General features: G+C 37.2%; 1 long non-coding RNA gene across 1 annotated transcript in view; it reads right to left on the bottom strand.

Moving 5' to 3' along the window:
* LOC134809432 (uncharacterized) overlaps window positions 1-19419 on the bottom strand; it is a 61322-nt gene that overhangs the window by 28540 nt on the left and 13363 nt on the right. Inside the window, exon 2 of the long non-coding RNA XR_010155146.1 lies at window positions 2560-2687. This is a non-coding gene — a long non-coding RNA (uncharacterized LOC134809432). The remainder of the gene's footprint in view (window positions 1-2559; window positions 2688-19419) is intronic.

Below are 19419 nucleotides of genomic sequence, written 5' to 3'. Positions count from 1 at the left end.
GACCATTCTGAGAGGCCTGTAGTGGTGTATCATCATTGTTTTAATTTGAAATTTCTTATTGGTATATAATGTTAAACATTTTAAAATGTGATTATTAACATTCTCTTTTTAAACTTACTTTAAATATGGTTATACAGTTCTCTCCATGTGGGTTCTGCACATTTCATTGTAGATTTGGTGGCTGATTTTTTTCCCAAAGAAGATTGCAATATATTCACCATACCTTGAAACTCTTGCCTTGCCTCCATCAAGAGGTAAAGTCAAATTCTCCTCTCCTTCAATCTGGGTGGGTTTGCAACTCACTCGCAACAAAAGAAAGCAATGGAAGTGATTCTTCATGACTTCAGAGGCTAGGCTTTGTATGACATAAAATACTTTCCCTTTCCGTTCAAGGCTAGGCCATGAGGCAGATTTCACTTTTGCAAAGGTGGAAGACTCTCTCTTAAGGCCTTCAGTTGCCATGTAAGAAGCCTGATTGCAAATTGCCTTGAGGCTGCCATTTTCTGAGGAAGCCCTGCTGCTCCTGTGCCCTGCTGCTTCAATTTCAGCCACTATCTGACCTCAACTTCAAGGGAAGCCCTAAGCCAAAGTCTTTGAGCTGAGGCCTTTCTGAGTGCCTGGCCCTAAGACATTATGAGAGACAACCAAATGATCATTGTTTTTGTAAACCACTAAATCTGGGGGTGATTTACTACAAAACAATAGATAACTTGAGCAAATTTATTCCTAAATTTTAACCTTTTCTATTGCTATTGTAATACTTTTTAAAAAATTGTCTCTGTAATCATTTTCAACTTTTGTGACTTTGTCTCATGCAACTTGCACATTTGTATATCATATAGTGTAATGCTACCTCTAAACTGATTTTCATTTGCCAAATTTAAGTTTTCATCTCTCAGCTAATGAACCCACAACTTAGGCTATTTTAAATGCTAACCTGCCTCCTTAACAGCTGGTAGTTGAATTTTGCCGTCTGGATATTTTTGGGTCTATGTTTGTGGAAATACTTGACTACCTGTTGCATTTTTTCTTAACAATTTTAAAAAGTGACTGGGAAAAGTGGAAAATGAAAATGCTGATACTATGATAAGAAGCACAGGTCTTCTAAAATTAGTTACAATTGAGGCAAAAATGAAAATATTCAGACTTGCCAAAAAGCTCAAACCAGCCTCAACTGAGTACTCATTGTACATATGCAACGGTGTTTAATTGTGATGGAAATGAACAAAAAGGGACATATATTAAATTTTGGAAAGATAGCACTAAATAATATATCTAAACAGTGAGTTGCAAATGGGGATTCTATAATCATCTTATGACTTTGGACTTAGTAAAGCTATTATTCTCTTCAGCTCTATTACTAGATTAAGTTTTAGTGAAGATATTACCAAGTAAATATGCTTCTAAATTCCTTTGGAGAGAAGACACTTATCTAAGATAATGATACAATAATGAGAAAAATCGATGTATAAAAAGGACTGATAGGTTGGGTGTGGTGGCTCACACCTGTAATCCCCGCACTTTGGGAGGCCAAGGTGGGCGGATCATGAGGTCAGGAGTTTGAGACCAGCCTGACCAATATGGTGAAACCCCATCTCTACTAAAAATACAAAATACAAAAATTATCCAGGTGTGGTGGCACAGGCCTGTAATCCCAGCTACTAAGGAGGCTGAGGCAGGAGGATCGCTTGAACCCAGGAGATGGAGGTTGCAGTGAGCCAAGATTGTGCCACTACACTCCAGCCTAGGTGACAGAGTGAGACTCCATCTCAAAAAAAAAAAAAAAAAAGGACTGATAAATTTTGACCATAAGGTATCATACAGGTACCATGACTTCTCTTTTAATTCCTGCTGTGAAAGAAGGAATTTAGGAGCCAGAGGAAAAGAACATGTTAGCTTTTAGGAGTTAATGTGAAAATACACGTAAGTGCTTCATTTTATTAGCCTTACTTCCTATCTCATTTACTAAAGAAATACCTTTCTTTAATATGTTCATAAAACTTTTTATGTTATATTCCATATTCTGTCTTGTCTTTATTGTGTATATTCATTGTTTGGCTTTGGTAGTGTCTTTCAGAAACACATTATGCATAAAAGTTGTGGAGATATCTGTGAAGGGAAGGTATTGATTTTGCGTATTAATTCGGTAAACAATTTCCATTAAGACACAACTTACTATTTAATGATTTTTCAACAGATTACTTTGGGGTTTCCAGATAGACTGTCACATCATCTGTAAATAATTACAATTTTATTTCTTCCATTTCAATATTTATATTCTTATTTTCAATTACTTATTTAACTGTGTTGGCTAATACTTATAAAATAATGTTTACTGCCAGTGATGATAATAAGCATACTTCTTTTGCCCCTGATTTCAATTTTAGTTTTTCACATTACTTCTTAATTTGAAAGTTGTATTTTATAAAACCTTATTAAGGAAGTGACCTTGTATTAAACAATTGAGGAAATTGAGAAATGAAAGCTGAGTTTCGAAGTAAAATAATTGGAGATACATGTTTTACTAATTATTTCTTTGTTTCAGGTTTTCATACTTGCCATTTAGAAATCCTTAGATGTGTCACAAAGATTAGGTAGCTGTTCCCACTTCATTTGACTGGTGAAGGCTTCTGGGTAGGATCACACTGTGGTAGAAGGCCATCAGCAGTTATCCATACTTAGAATGGCTGTAGAGATAAAGAAAGAAGTATTTAGGGAGGTCAGAATAGAAAAGGAAGGTGAGTTGCTGTTTGTCCTTTCATTTTAGCCAGTGCCAAAGAGTTGATTGATAATTTAGACCCATGCCTATCCTGAAATAGACAAATTATGAATTCTTTTAAAATATCTCTGAAAATTTGTTAGAAGCGATTACTGTTACACACCTTGATAAAAAGCAATAAATGAAATTATGCTACTCATTTTCTATTTCTCTCTCCCTCTCTCTTTTTTTTTTTTTTTTGTGAGATGGAGTCTCGCTGTGTTGCCAGGCTGGAGTGCAGTGGCGTGATCTCAGCTCGCTGCAACCTCCGACTCCCTGGTTCAAGTGATTCTTCTGCCTCAGCCTTCTGAGTAGCTGGGATTACAGGCAAGCACCACCATGCCCAGCTAATTTTTGTATTTTTAGTAGAGACAGGGTTTCACCATGTTGGCCAGGATGATCTTGATCTCCTGACCCCGTGATCTGCCTGCCTTGGCCTCCCAAAGTGCTGGGATTACAGGTGTGAGCCACCGCGCCCGGCCTCTTATTTTCTCTTTAAGACATGTCTGGGCCAGGTGTGGTGGCTCATGCCTGTAATCCCAGCACTTTGGGAAGCTGAGGCATACATGAGGTCAGGAGTTTCAGACCAGCCTGGGCAACATGGTGAGACCCCATCTCTACTAAAAATACAAAAATTAGCCTGGCATGGTGGCACATGCCTGTAATCCCAGCTACTTGGGTGACTGAGGCATAAGAATTGTTTCATCCCAGGAGGTGGAGGCTGCAGTGAGCCAAGATTGTCACTGCACTCTAGCCTGGGTGACAGAGTGAGACTCTGTCTCATAAAAAAAAGAAAAAAAGACATGTCTGTGGAGGCACAGTCCTAATGGCTGGGAAACAAGAGTAAACATGATTGGGATAGGACTATTAGAGTAGGTAGCTAGGAAGACATGGGTAGGGCAGGAGAGTGCCCCCCAACCAAGAAATGTCAGGCAACCATCAAGTGATGGTCAGGAAGTTGTTAAACTGCCTCTCTGAAATAATAATTGATCACAACTGATGCCAGGGAGAGGCAGTCTCCCAATGAATAGAAAACACTGGAAGCTGGTGATCCCCAGCTTCCTGATAAGATCTCAGGAATTGGGCTAGTGGGCTCAAGGATGCACACTGAGAGGGAAAATGGTGGAGTTTAACTGGTATATGACCTTCCTCTAGGAACACTAGACTGGTAAGGAGAAAATGCCCCAAATTATTATGTGAACAACTTCAGTAAACATACTGTACAACTTCAGTAAACACACTTGGGCCCTTCTCAAGTGCTGGCAGGCCATGAAGCATGTGGGCAGTCTGCCTCAAGGGAAGAATCAGTAGTGAAGAGACGCAAAACCCCAGAAGCATACCAATGTATAAAACCCCAAGTCAAAGATCAAACAGTGCACTTGAATCTCTCAAGTCACCTGGTTGACCCTCTTTCAAGTGCACTTTACTTCCTTTTCTTCCTGCTCTAAAGCTTTTTAATAAACTTTCACCCCTGCTCTAAAACTTGCCTTGATTTCTCACTCTGCCTTATGCCCCTCAGATGAATTTTTTCCTCTGAGGAAGCCAGAATCGATTTGCTGCAGAGCCTTATGGATTTGCAGCTGCTGAAAGGACAGTTTATCTAAGCTCTTGGTAATGATGTGGTAGGAGGTCTGAGATCCAAAGATTGTGTAATATTGAACTAAGTACGTGACATAAACTTTTAGTAATAATTTAGCACCTTTTGATTATGAGGTTAAAATTGTAGAGACTAATAAAGAAGCATTATTGAATAGACTAAATGTTTAACAACATAAATTCCAGGGAGGCTATGGGCTATGTTTTTCCTGGAACTGCTTCTAATGAGGATATGTTTGAAAATCTGAGGATAAGTATGCAAATAGATGTGTTTGCATTGTCAAGTATGCATAATGCTAATACCAGGGTGTTATCTTTATCTGTAAAATTAATTGTTTGCAAATGCTAAGCCTATTAACTAAGGCTTATTTACCTCAAATAATAGTAATTTAAAAAAATGATGCAAGATTGGCAAACAAACGAAATATATAAAGGGCTATTTCTTCCTTGAATGAAAATGAGTGGCTTTATCAGGTGGAAAGTTAAACATTTTTTTAAGAAAATAATTTTATATATTTTTGAAAGCAAATTTTTACAAGCAAAACAGATATTAGAATGAAGGTCTTGGCAACTGATTTAAAAACTAAAGGAAGGAAACAATAGAAAGGTCTTCCCTGAAAACTAGTTTTAAAATATAATTTTACATAGGTTTTTTTAAATCTTGAAAGTTGTGGAGAGTGAAATATATAATATAACAACATGAAGCAAAAGTCAATAATTGACTTTGAAATGCACCAGTTTCTCTGAAAAAAAAAAAAACCCAAGAGATTCCAGTCAACCTGAGTCAGCAGTAAGGAAGTCGCCTCTGTTTTAATCCTACAAGGAAGTAATGTTGAAATGACTGATCTGTTTTTTTTCTCTGTTTCTGCTTTCTTCAGCTCTTTTCTTCTTATACAGCCAACCTCCTCTGCTCAGCTCAGTGGAATACTCATTCGGTTTTACAGAATGAGGTGTTGCTCCCTTCTAGAATCACAAATAAAATCCAACTAGATCTTTAAGCTAAATTTCTTGTAATTTTGTCATTTGACATACGTATAACAAATGAAAAAGCATGGTGCTTGTTGTCAACGGACTTGGATTTAAGTTCTGAATCTGCCACTAATAAGCTTTCTGACTGTGGGAAGTTTAATTCACCTGTTTCACCATAAAGTGAAGATCACATTAGTAGTACTTACCTTATCAGAGTTTATATAATTTATGGAAAATGCTTAGCAGAGTGCACAGTACATAGCGGAGTTTTTATTAAAATACAGTGATGCCTACAGCAATGAATGAAAGCCATGCCCTACTTTAAGTGAGGGTCTTGAGGAACTTACAGTTCTCTGAAGGAGGTAAGGCAGATACAGAAGCTATCACTGAACCTATTCACTATCCCTGTGCAGTAAAGGCAAACACCAGCATGAAGGTATGCAGTAAGAGAAAGAAAAGCATTTATTGCAGGGTGCCAAGCCAGGAGAGCAGGCAGCTAATGCTGAAGACCTGAACACCATGATAAGCTTACAAGCAAGGGTTTTTAAAGGGAAGGGTGAGGGGATTGCTAAAGTGAGTTAAGGGCTGGGGAATTTCTGGGACTTCCTTATCCAGTTTTTGGTTCTAGTCTGTCGAGGTCTACATGAAAGTAGTCAGTGTTTTGCATCTGGTGGGGGTCCTTGTTTTTCTGATAAATAACTCAAAGACATATGTCAAGTTACTAACTTCAGTTTCTATAGAAAACTGTATCTTGTGACTCTTATGTTAGTTGAGTCACTATTGTTTAAACTATTGTTATCTTCTTCTTTAGCAAGTTGTATATTTACTTCTTTAATTACTGGTTGCGGGGCTAGCTAGGTACCTGGAATTTCCTTTGAAAGGACGAATTTTTTTTTCCTTATTTCCGTGCAGTAGTGAGAGGAGGGAAGGGAGGAACCCAGTAGGCTCCAAAAAGGGGTCCCTGTTCCATTTCAAAACAACTATAACTTTTTTCTAATATTTAATAGATTTTAGTGACATTCACAAGTATCGAGCCTCCAAGACTTTGGTCTCCATGTGCCAATAATTTGCACAAGTGGAAAAGGCTAGGTGTACTTTCATGATGCTATATATTTACAATGATTTGTATGACAAAATCTTTGACTATGTCCATTGGTACATTGAAAATACTGGGGTCTGGAAGCGAGTACTTCCAAATCTTACTTGCATAAAATGATACTCTGTACAAATGCACATATGAGTGTGACATTCAACAATGAGTGTGGGGGTTTAGTGAAAGGTGAAATTAAGAAGGAAAGAAAAGTGGGAGACAGTGTAGGGTGGTGGAGAAAAATCACTGAGCCCAAAGCCTGAAGACCATGGATAAGCCAAGGAAATTTACTGCCATCTTTTCTTTAGTGTCTGTATTCTGAGTTCTAGACAACTGACTTATAAATATAGTTAGAAGACAAAACTTATTTGCATATTGGAGAAGGTTGGTGCTAGAATTGTGATAGATTTTTAAGAGTAACCCAACTACTCCAGAAAAATTTCAGGTTTCTGACTAGAATTTTAGAAGTGCTGCCAGTGCTTTTCCATTTTTGAGGAGAATAAAAAGAAGGAAGAACACAGCGTCTATAGTCACAAAGAAAGCTCTTCTGAGTAAACTGCCTATTAAGATAATTTTAGCTCACAAAGGCATATAAAACAGATCACAGGCCCAGCATTTCCTCACCAAAAAAAAAAAAAAAAAAAAAACATTTTCCACAATTCCTCTTTAGCACATCAGACTTGTTCTTTGGTGCGTTCTGAAATATGAGCAAATGTTGCTGTACTCCAGCCATGCTAAATTTATTGTAGTTTCTCAACCATGCCATGCTGTTTCTGATTTCCCTGCCCTACTACATGAATTCTCTCTGCTTAGAGAACACTTTCCTATTATATCCACTCCTGCAATTTGTCCATTGTCCTTTGCTCAGTCTTCAAGGTGCACTTTAAAGATTATCTCCCCTAATTCTCAGAAGCGACTTAGGAAGCCAACACATATTTTGTTTCGATTCATCTTTGTATCCAGTATTTACTGAGTGCTTCCTGTATATAAGGCCCTATACTAGGAATTGTAGAGGAATAATAAAATTACAAAGCAAACACCTTCACCTGCTGCCTCTTTTTTTGCTTCAGGTATAAAATGGACTATAACATGAGAACAAATAACTACTACATTGTGCTAAAATCTACAGCAGGAAGACAGATAACAGTGCAGAAGACAGAAAATAGTGAGAAAGAAAAAGAAAGATGAAAATACACTAAAAAATCATAGCCCTTCTTTTTCAGGTATGTCTTCGTCCTTCTTCTAGGCTACCAGAGTATTTGAGCACATTAGTATGATTTTTTAAAGAACATAAACAATAACTTCCATTTATTTAGTACCTCTATATATAAGACGATTTACATGTATTATCTTTTAAAATCATCATAAAAAACTCATTGAGGTAAGTACCTCCCTATTATTCCCTCATATTACAGAATGAGGAAACTGAGATTTAGTTAAGTAATACCAAATATTACGTGGTAAGTAAATGTTAGAGCCAGAATTTGAAACCAAGTCTGTCTACCATTAAAACCCACATGATTTTCCTATTACAGGAAATTGACCTTTATGAGCAGAGTATATTGCAGCTTTCCCTGAAGACATTATTATTATTATTATTATTATATTATACTTTAAGTTCTGGGGTACATGTGCAGAACGTGCAGGTTTGTTACATAAGTATACATGTGCCATGGTGGTTTGTTGCACCCATCAACCTGTCATCTACATTAGGTATTTCTCCTAATGCTATCCCTCCCCTAGCTCCCCACCTCCTGACAGGTCCTGGTATGTGATGTTTCCCTCCCTGTGTCCATGTGTACTCATGGTTCAACTCCCACTTATAAGTGAGGACATGCAGTGTTTGGTTTTCTGTTCCTGTGTTAGTTTGCTGAGAATGATGGTTTCCAGCTGCAACCACGTCTCTGCTAAGGACATGAACTCATCCTTTTTTATGGCTGCATAGTATTCCATGGTATATATATGCCACATTTTCTTTATCCAGTCTGTCATTGATAGGTATTTGTGTTGGTTTGAAGTCTTTGCTATTGTGAACAGTGCTGCAGTAAACATATGTGTGCATGTGTCTTTACAGTAGAATGATTTATAATCCTTTGGGTATATACTCAGTAATGGGATTGCTGGGTCAAATGGTATTTCTGGTTCTAGATCCTTGAGTAATCACCACACTGTTTTCCACAATGGTTGAACTAATTTACACTCCCACCAACAGTGTAACAGCTTTCCTATTTCTCCACATCCTCTCCAGCATCTGTTGTTTCCTGACTTTGTAATGATTGCCATTCTAACTGGTGTGAGATGATATCTCATTGTGGTTTTGTTTTTCATTTCTCTAAAGACCAGTGATGATGAGCTTTTTTTCATATGTTTGTTGGGAGCAAAAATGTCTTCTTTTGAGAAGTGTCTGTTCATATCCTTTGCCCACTTTTTGATGGGGTTGTTTTTTTTTCTTATAAATTTGTTTGAATTTATTGTAGATTCTGGATATCAGCCCTTTGTCAGATGGATAGATTGCAGAAATTTTCTCCCATTCTGTAGGCTGCCTGTTCATGCTGATGATAGTTTCTTTTGCTGTGAAGGAGCTCTTTAGTTTAATTAGATCCCATTTGTCTATTTTGGCTTTTGTTGCCATTGCTTTGGTCTTTTAGCCATGAAGTGTTTGCCCATGCCTATGTCCTAAATGGAATTGTCTAGGTTTTCTTCTAGGGTTTTTATGGTTTTAGGTCTTTCATTTAAGTCTTTAATCCATCTTGAGTTAATTTTTGTATAAGGTGTAAGGAGGGGGTCCAGTTTTAGTTTTCTGCACATGGCTAGCCAGTTTTCCCATCACCATTTATTAAATAGGGAATCTTTTCCCCATTGCTTGTTTTCATCATGTTTGTCAAAGATCAGATGGCTGTAGATGTGTGGTGTTATTTCTGAGACACCTGTTCTGTTCCATTGGTCTATATATCTGTTTTGGTACCAGTGCCATGCTGTTTTGGTTTTGTTCTTAGGATTGTCTTGGCTATGTGGGCTCTTTGTTGGTTCCATATGAAATTTAAAGTAGTTTTTTCTAATTCTGTGAAGAAAGTCATTGGTAGCTTGGTGGGGATAGCACTGAATCTATAAATTACTTTGGGCTGTATGGCCATTTTCACAATATTGATTGTTCCTATCCATGATCATGGAATGTTTTTCCATTTCTCTATGTCCTGTCTTATTTCCTTGAGAAGTGGTTTGTAGTTCTCCTTGAAGAGGTCCTTCACATCCCTCGTGAGTTGTATTCCTATGTATTTAATTCTCTTTGTAGCAATTGTGAATGGGAGTTCACTCATGCTTTGGCTCTCTGTTTGCCTATTATTGGTGTATAAGAATGCTTGTGACTTTTGCACATTGATTTTGTATCCTGAGACTTTGCTGAAGTTGCTTATCAGCTTAAGGAGATTTTGGGCTGAAATGATGGGGTTTTCTAAGTATATAATCATGGCATCTGGTAACAAAGACAATTTGACTTCCTCTCTTCCTATTTGAATACCCTTTATTTCTTTCTCTTGCCTGATTGCCCTGGCCAGAACTTCCAATACTATGTTGAGTAGGAGTGGTGAGAGAGGGCATCCTTGTCTTGCACCAGTTTTCAAAGGGAGTGCTCCAGTTTTTGCCCATTTGGTATGATATTGGCTGTGTGTTTGTCATAAATAGCTCTTATTATTTTGAGATATGTTCCATCAATGCCTAGTTTATTGGGAGTTTTTAGGATGAAGGGCTGTTAAAGTTTGTTGAAGGACTTTTCTGCATCTATTGAGATAATCATGAGTTTTTGCCATTGGTTCTGTTCATGTGATTGATTATGTTTATTGAACCAGCCTTGCATCCCAGGGATGAAGCCAACTTGATCGTTGTGGATAAACTTTTTGATGTGCTGCTGAATTCGGTTTGCCAGTATTTTATTGAGGATTTTTGCATTGATATTCATCAGGGACATTAGCCTGAAATTTTATTTTTTTGTTGTGTCTCTGCAAGGTTTTGGTATCAGGATGATGCTGGCCTCATAAAATGAGTTAGGGACGATTCCCTCTTTTTCTATTGTTTGGAATAATTTCAGAAGGAATGGTCCCAGCTCCTCTTTGTACCTCTGGTAGAATTCGGCTGTGAATCCATTTAGTCCTGGACTTTTTTTGGTTGGTAGACTATTAATTACTGCCTCAATTTCAGAACTTGTTATTGGTCTAATCAGGGATTTGACTTCTTCCTGGTTTAGACTTGGGAGGGTGTATGTGTCCAGGATTTTATCAATTTCTTCTAGATTTTCTAGTTTATTTGCATAGAGATGTTTATAGTATTCCCTGATGTTAGTTTGTATTTATTTCTGTGGGAGCAGTGGTGATATCCCCTTTATCATTTTTCATTGTGCCTATTTGATTCTTCTCTCTTTTCTTCTTTATGAGTCTGGCTAGCGGTCTATATATTTTGTTGATGTTTTCAAAAAACCAGCTCCTGGATTCATTGATTTTTTTGAAGGGTTTTTTCATATCTCCATCTCCTTCAGTTCTCCTCTGATCTCAGTTATTTCTTGTCTTCTGCTAGCTTTTGAATTTGTTTGCTCTTGCTTCTCTACTTCTTTAAATTGTGATGTTAGGGTGTCAATTTTAGATCTTTCTTCCTTTCTCTTGTGGGCATTTAGTGCTATAAATTTCCCTCTAAACACTGATTTAGCTGTGTTCCAGAGATTCTGATATGTTGTGTCTTTGTTCTCATTGGTTTTTAAGAACATCTTTATTTCTGCCTTCGTTTTGTTATTTACCCAGTAATCATTCAGCAGCAGGTTGTTCAGCTTCCATGTAGTTGTGAGGTTTTGAGTAAGTTTCTAAATCCCAAGTTAATTTGATTGCACTGTGGTCTGAGAGACTGTTATTATTTTTGTTCTTTTGCATTTGCTGAGGAGTGTTTTACTTCCAATTATGTGGCCAATTTTAGAATAAGTGTGATGTGGTGCTGAGAAGAATGTATATTCTGTTGATTTGGGGTAGAGAGTTCTGTAGATGTCTATTAGGTCTGCTTGGTCCAGAGCTGAGTTGAAGTCCTCAATATCCTTGTTAATTTTCTGTCTCATTGATGTGTCTAATATTGACAGTGGGGTGTTAAAGTCTCCCACTATTATTGTGTGGGAGTCTAAGTCTCTTTGTAGGTCTCTGAGAACTTGAGTTACAATTCTGGGTGCTCTTGTATTGGGTGCATTTATATTTAGGATAGTTAGCTCTTCTTGTTGCATTGATCCTTTTACCATTATGTAATGGCCTTCTTTGTCTCTTTTGATCTTTGTTGGTTTAAAGTCTGTTTTGTCAGATACTAGGATTGCAACCCCTGATTTTTTTTTTTTTTTGCTTTCCATTTGCTTTGTATATATTCCTCCATCCCTTTATTTTTAGCTGATTTGTGTCTTTGCGCGTGAGATGGGTCTCCTGAATATAGCACACTGATGGGTCTTGACTCTTTATCCAATTTGCTAGTCTGTGTCTTTCAATTGGTCCATTTATCCTGTTTGCATTTAAGGTTACTATTGTTATGGGCGAATTTGATGCAGTCATTATGATGCCAGCTGGTTATTTTGCCCATTAGTTGATGCAGTTTCTTCATAGTGTCGATGGTCTTTACAATTTGGTGTGTTTTTGCAGTGGCTGGTATTGGATGTTCCTTTCCATGTTACAGTGCTTCCTTCAGGAGCTCTTGTAAGGCAGGCCCGGTGGTGAGAAAGTCTCTCAGTATTTGCTTTTATGTAAAGGATTTTATTTCTCCTTCACTTATGAAGCTTAGTTTGGCTGGATATGAAATTCTGGATTTAAAATTCTTTTCTTTAAGAATGTTGACTATTGGCCCCCACTCTCTTCTGGCTTGTAGGGTTTCTGCAGAGAGATCTGCTGTTAGTCTGATAGGCTTCCCTTTGTGGGTAACCCGACCTTTTTCTCTGGCTGCGCTTAACATTTTTTCCTTCATTTCAACCTTGGTGTATCTGACGATTATGTGTCTTGGGGTTGCTCTTCTGAAGGAGTATCTTTGTGGTGTTCTCTGTATTTCCTGAATTTGAATGTTGACCTGTCTTGCTAGATTGGGGAAGTTCTCCTAGATAATATCCTGAAGAGTGTTTTCCAACTTGCTTCCATTCTCCCCGTCACTTTCAGGTACACCAATCAGAATTAGCTTTGGTCTTTTTACATAGTCCCATATTTCTTGGAGGCTTTGTTCGTTTCTTTTCATTCTTTTTTCTGTAATTTTTTCTCCATGCTTTATTTCATTAAGTTGATCTTCGATCTCTGACATCCTTTCTTCCCTTGATCAATTCACCTATTGATACTTGTGTATGCTTCACGAAGTTCTCGTGCTGTGTTTTTCAGCTCTATCAGGTCACTTATATTGTTCTCTAAACTGGTTATTCTAGTTAGCAATTACTCTAACCTTTTGTCAAGGTTCTTAGCTTCCTTGCATTGGGTTAGAACATGCTTCGTTAGCTTGGAGGAGTTTGTTATTACCCACCTTCTGAAGCCTACTTCTCTCAATTCATCAAACTCATTCTCCACCTAGTTTTGTTCCCTTGCTAGTAAGGGTGTGATCCTTTGGAGGAGATGAGGCATTCTGGTTTTGGGAATTTTCAGCCTTTTTGTGCCAGTTTCTCCCTATCTTCATGGATTTATCTACCTTTGTTCTTTGATGTTGGTGACCTTCAAATGGGGTTTCTGAGTGGATGTCCTTTTTGTTGATGTTGATGTTATTCCTTTCTGTTTGTTATTTTTCCTTCTAACAGTCAGGCCCTTCTGCTGCAAGTTTGCAGGAGTTTGCTGGAGTTTGCTGTGGAGGTCCACTCTAGACGCTGTTTGCCTGGGTATCACCAGCGGAGGCTGCAGAACAGCAAAGATTGCTGCCTGTTCCTTCCTCTGGAAGCTTTGTCCCAGAGGGGCACATTATTTTGTGATGGAATATGAAATATTTCTTTGCTTGAAATATGGAGCAAACAAATTGACTAAGTCTAGTTCGATGAGTTTCATTTTCCTAATAGTCAGGCACATTTTCTAATTATGCATTGTATTTGCCAGATTTTAAGACTAGACATGATTTCACACAAATGGCAAGGCTGTACTTTATTACAAGCTCAAGTTCTGGGGTATATCTTTATGTAGTTTGCTGAAACCAAGTGGCATGCTTAAATAATTTTATTCCCCCTGATTCTTTTATAAGTAAAGGTTTCTAATACAATGTGTCTGCTTAAATTAAGATGTTGGCACTAGAATAGAGTCAATTCCATTGAGACAGTATCCCTTTAAGCAAATATCTATAGGGTATTGCCAGCACAAAAATCCATTTTACAGTATTTTCTAAACCTTAAAAGACATCCTTTTGATTATAAGCATTATTTGAATCAGAAAGCTGATTTGAGATGGTCATATCTTTCCATTAGGCAAATGATCATTTTTCTTATTCAGCTTCAAGGAAAAAAAAATCAATCAGGGAATATATTGGAAAATTCTGCTTAAATGTTTTCAAGAGCCAGGGGTTGGAGAGACTTTAAGTATCATTCTCATGATAATTAGAATACAGGGTTCCCTGAATTTTTTTATAGGAATGTAATCTTAGTATTTCTTTCTTTTCTTTTCATTTTTTTTTTTTTGTTTGTTTGAGGTGTTATAATAAATGGGAGTGCATTGTCGATTTTGAATGACAGTGGGTATAAATGGTCCATAATTCCTAATCTTTTATTATGGCTACCACTGCCCATTTTTCCATAGCTGTGACCCTGGGTTTTCCTGTTAACCTAGGAGAAGGCAGAGCCATTTGACCCGAAGTTTCTCTGCATATTTTCTTAGTATGTGGTGGGCAATGTGCTCTGGGCCAAAGCAATTTCCTATCTCTACCTGACTGACGCATTTAATGAAACCCCAGAACTGCCACCAATTTCCATTCTACTCTGTCCTCACATTACTCTATGGGACAGACGAAGTCTTTTTCTGATGCTGTTTAATCCAGGCGCCATTACTAAATTCAGCACCACATTGCATATATTGAATATCCTAACCTGTTAGATTTTTACAAACCACTTCAGGGAAATGGGTATTGTTCACTTTCTCTGTTATTTCTTGGCCCACTGGGTTATATGACTAATCCCAAGTAAAGGTGTTCCCAGAGCCTAACAGTGCTGTTCTAACCCAATTAGTCAGGAAAACAAAACAATAGTAGCAACAAAGAAAAAAAAATGTGTGATTGAGCTCTCATGTATGTTTCCTTCATTTATTTCTTTAGCTGATTTTTAATGACAGCGTGATGTGTTTCAGGAACTGTTTTAGGTACTCAGGATACATCCATGATAGAAATTCCTTCCTCATGAGCTTCCATTCTAATGGGGGGGGGGGTGGTGATTTGAGAGCAAACAAATCATAAGTGACATAATTTACAAAATAGAGGAATCAAGATAAGAGAGTGTTAGGGAAGTTGCAATGAAAAACGTTTATGTTTCTTAAGGACGACATCTCACTATGTTGACCCGGTTGGACTGAGTCCTGGGCTCAAGCAGTCCTCCCACCTCGGCCTCCCAAGTAGCTGGGAACAAGTGCATACGATTGTGCCTGGCTAAAGTTGTAATTGTAAACAGATGGTAAGGGTAGGTATCACCAGGAAGGTAAGGACTGAACAGCGATTCCAAGTAGATGGAGAAGGATGCCTCGTGAACATTTGAGGCAAGAGCAGCAGGTAAAGCCAGCTCCCAGCAACTGAATCAGGAACATGCCTTGCGTGTTTGAAGAACAGCATGCAGATGAGGGTGTCTGTAGCAAGGTGAGCAAAGGGGGACAAGTAGGAGGTGAGTGATGAGAGATACAGAAAATAAGAGCAAGTGGGGCCTTGTCATCATGGTCAGGGCTGCATTCGGCCTTTATCCTAAGTGAAATAGTATTCACCGCAGGGTTCTGGCAGAAGAGTAACGAGATCTGGTGCACATTTTAAAATAAATGCTCTTGTTACTGATTGAAGCAGTGACTTGAAACAGGAACACTATTTGCCAGCTATTGTGGTAATCCAGGTGAGAGATAATGGAAGGTCTCAGGAGGTGGCTGCCCATGGAAGTGGTTGGATTCTGGGTTCATTTTGGGAGTAGAGGAAGCAGGAATTACTGATAGGTTGAATGGGAATTGTGAGAGGACAATTAGAGAATGACTTAACCTTTTTGAGTTTCAGTAGTAATAACACCCTTCTTTATTTCACAATCTTATTGTGACAAATAAGTATACATATATAACTTTTGGGAAAACCAAACTTATAATTTTATTGTGGAAGTAGTATCTTTGGATTTCTAAGTCACATTTTAACATTTAAAAGTGGACACAGCATAGAAAATTTTCAGCTAACCAGAACACTCACAGTGGCAATAGATTTTACATTTGACTTTAACTTTGGAATAGAAAATAAACTGGGGCCAGAGATTTAGTTTTTAGAAAGTAGGCTCCAGAAGAAGAGTTGGGATTGTTTTTATGCCTAAGAAATAAAGTGATGATAACTGACATTCACAGTGGTGACTACAAATGTATGTTCACTCAAAAGAGCTATAGATAATAAACCAGAACCTGAATGGGGTTTGTTTTCAAACTTAAGACCATCAGACATTTAATAAATCTGAACAGTCCCTGACCCAGACATTCCAGTTGTTGAGGTCTTGCATGCAGATTTTACTCAAAGAAATTGATTCGTTACTAGGAGTCCACAAAAGACAGTGAAATGTGATCACAAGTCTTTTCTTACTATCCTAGTGGTTGCAAATATTTTTAGGTAATTCATCTTGGGAATTTTCTTAAAGAAGGAAACAATAAAAATTTGGCATTTAGTTATTTTATTATTAACAATCTTTTTTTTTTTTTTACATGTTTAGTGGAACAATTCTGACTTTCTCAAGGATTCACTTTAACATACTGTCCAAGGACTATTGACAATGATAGATACTTTGGTGGCCATATAATGCTGTCTCTTGTTGGCATTAAATTTTATTTTACACATAAAACAAATTCACAGGTGACATAAGCTGCATAGTTATGCTCCAAAAATGACTGTTGATTTTGTAAATTCTTAATATGTTTTTTCAATGTAGGCAAAAAAATTCTCAATGCAGCAAATGGTATGAGGTTCAATAATCTACACAGAGCAAGTCAACAGGTAACAAGGTAACTATGAAGTTTTGGCTTCTCTTGGTGTTATGATGTTTCATGGTACATATGGCACCTTAGAGACGCCACTGATGGGCGCTTTATCTTATGTACAAAAGGAACTATTAAGACCTCACCTGCCTCAAAGCAGGAGCCTAGTTTTTCCCAGTGAACCCTCTAATTCTATGTTGAGGATTTTCTTCGGAGTTGACGGCTATGATCAATACTTTCTTTTTCTACGACACAGCGCAATAAATTGATGACTCTGGCCGTGATAAATAGAAGTGTCCCATCTGCTGTTAGGTACCATTTTTATTTTACATTCTATCATCAACAAAACGCTGTAACAGCAGTGACAACTACAAGAACAACTCTTGAATTTTTTTTTGTTTCCATTTCTACTCAATAATGCATTTTAATCTGTATCCTTTACTTGGTTATTCTTAGGCTCATCAAAGTTTAAGCACAAACATTTTATCAACTCTGGTTTGGGTTTCTAATTCACAGATGCTACATCCTTGCTTAGTTTCTGTTTTAAAGATTAATATCACTTAATACTCCTCCTTCCTTGTCTAACAAATAACTTAATACATTCTTCCTAAATCTATGTAAATTATTCATGAGAATAATCACACACTGTAATTCAGAGAGAAGTCTTCAGTCATTTTAACTCTCCTTAACAAGCTATTTTTCTGAGTTTTTTAATTTTGAGGAAATATAATATGTTTTATTATAGTAAGATAGTTATAACAACTATTGTAATAGTTTTATAATAACTATCAGTCCAAAAGTTTTTTTTCGGTGAGAATTGTGGGCATGGTTTCAAAGCTCCCAATATCTTGGTATGCTTATCATGTGAGTATAATTTTCAGTTATTCTTTGAAAAGTGATTTTAAAGTAGCTCATTTGAATAATTTGAAGACACAAGTTCAATACAACAATTGAAAGATAAATAAGGAAAATGGATTTTTCTATTAATAATTCTAAGGCAAAATGACAATGTGTCTTCAGAGGCTGCATAGTTTATTGGGAGAAACACTGGACAAGAAGGCCTGAAGTGTTCAGCCCCCCGTTGGTTGTCTTCATGACTCAGCCAAGTCACTTAACTGCTATGGACTTCATTATCACCAAAAGTTCTTCTGGCTTGACTATTTTGTGAGTCTATTCTTTTATTCACTGTGTGTTGTGTGCTACAGCTCACCATTTCATTTTACTTCAAGCTTTACTTAACGTTTTTTCACTCTGAGCCCTTCTTTAAATTATACTTCCCACTGGCTTTTACTATAATGACTGCTCTAGTTGTCTATTTTATAATTATTATTTTGACTAAATAATTATATCATTAACCAAGTTTAGCTGCACTATTTCTCTTCATTTTCAAGGATACCAATTAGGGGATGCAATCCTGCATTCATGATAACCCCTAGCATTCTTTATAAAATAAATCTTTCCTATTGGATCCAACACAAGCTCACAGCCCTAGTGATTATTGTGTAGTTCAGTATGGAGTTTCCCTGGGCCAAATCGTTCCACACTATTTCTGTGTGTCATGGAAGCACATGCTAGTGATTTTCCTATTACGGTCTGTCTCCTGTGAGCTAGACCCACTCCTAGAACATCACACACAGCTCAATAAGTTGCTGGAGAAACTGCCCTCTGAGGAGATCCTAAAACTTTCAGTTAAGTACTTGGGATGATAACTTGAACTAATTACCTATCTGGTTCTAAATGATTATGAGGCCACATCCTTTCTGCCTCACTTACTCCTTTGCATCAGCTGCCGTAATAAGTAGTCCTATCTGTTAACTCTCTCCATCCAGACCTCTAGACTCTTACCCCGCCCTGCTTCATTCATTGCCTAGTCAAGTGTCCCTCAACCATTTTGCGTTATTACCTTGTTAAGCAGCCTCTTTAGACATTGTTCTCCCCACCCCTTGTCCCTTATGAAATTTTAATACCTACAGATATGCTCTATATTGGTTAGTGTATTGCATGTATGTTTATAGTATATATGTGCTTTAGGAATAAAAAGAATAGATTTTTTTTTCACCTCCAGGAACCAATTTTTGTCTCCTTGAGGGCAATATCACCCCAATTGAGAATGTATCACCCAGTCTGATTATATTTTTTACCTCTCCACCAGCTTCCCATACCTTTCCCCTGTATGAATATTTTGTTCTTCTAAATTTATTCTATTGCTCCTGGACAATTTTGTTCTTTCCACTTTTGGTTATTAAAAGCAAGGCTTCTATGTACATTTGTATACATGCATCCTGGCACAGAGGTAGCAGTAAGTGGAATTGTATGGCCTTAGGGTATCTGTATCCTCATTTTTTCTAGATAGTACCAAGCTGTTTTCCAAAGTGCTTGCATCAATTTATGCTCTCATCAGCAGTCTATGAGTTCTCTTGTTTTACATCCTTACCACCACTTGGGTTGTCCCATTTTTAAAATATTTTGTGAGTAGTGATATTTCATTGTTCTTAAACTGATATTTTCTTAATTACGAATTAGGTGAAGCACTTTTTAAATATGTTTATTGGTTATTTGTATCTATACTCTCTTTTGGTGAAACGCCTATTCAAGTGTTTTGCACACTTTAAAATTTAGTTGTCTATAATTTTTGTGTATTTTAAGTGCAAGTTCTTTAGCTATATGTGTTAGAAATATTCTCGCTGTTTATTGACTTTTTATTTTCTTCATGGTGTCTTTGCGTGGCTGTTTTAATGTAAGTAAATTTATATTTTCCTTTATCATTAGTACTCTTTAAGTCTTATTTAATAAATCATTCCCTATCCGAAAGACTGGAAGATGTTTTCCTGTAATGTCTTCTAAAAGTGTTTTCATTC

Source organism: Pan troglodytes, chromosome 2 (genome assembly GCF_028858775.2).
Source record: "Pan troglodytes isolate AG18354 chromosome 2, NHGRI_mPanTro3-v2.0_pri, whole genome shotgun sequence".
Lineage (NCBI taxonomy): Eukaryota > Metazoa > Chordata > Mammalia > Primates > Hominidae > Pan > Pan troglodytes.
This window is presented reverse-complemented; position numbering and strand designations above follow the sequence as displayed.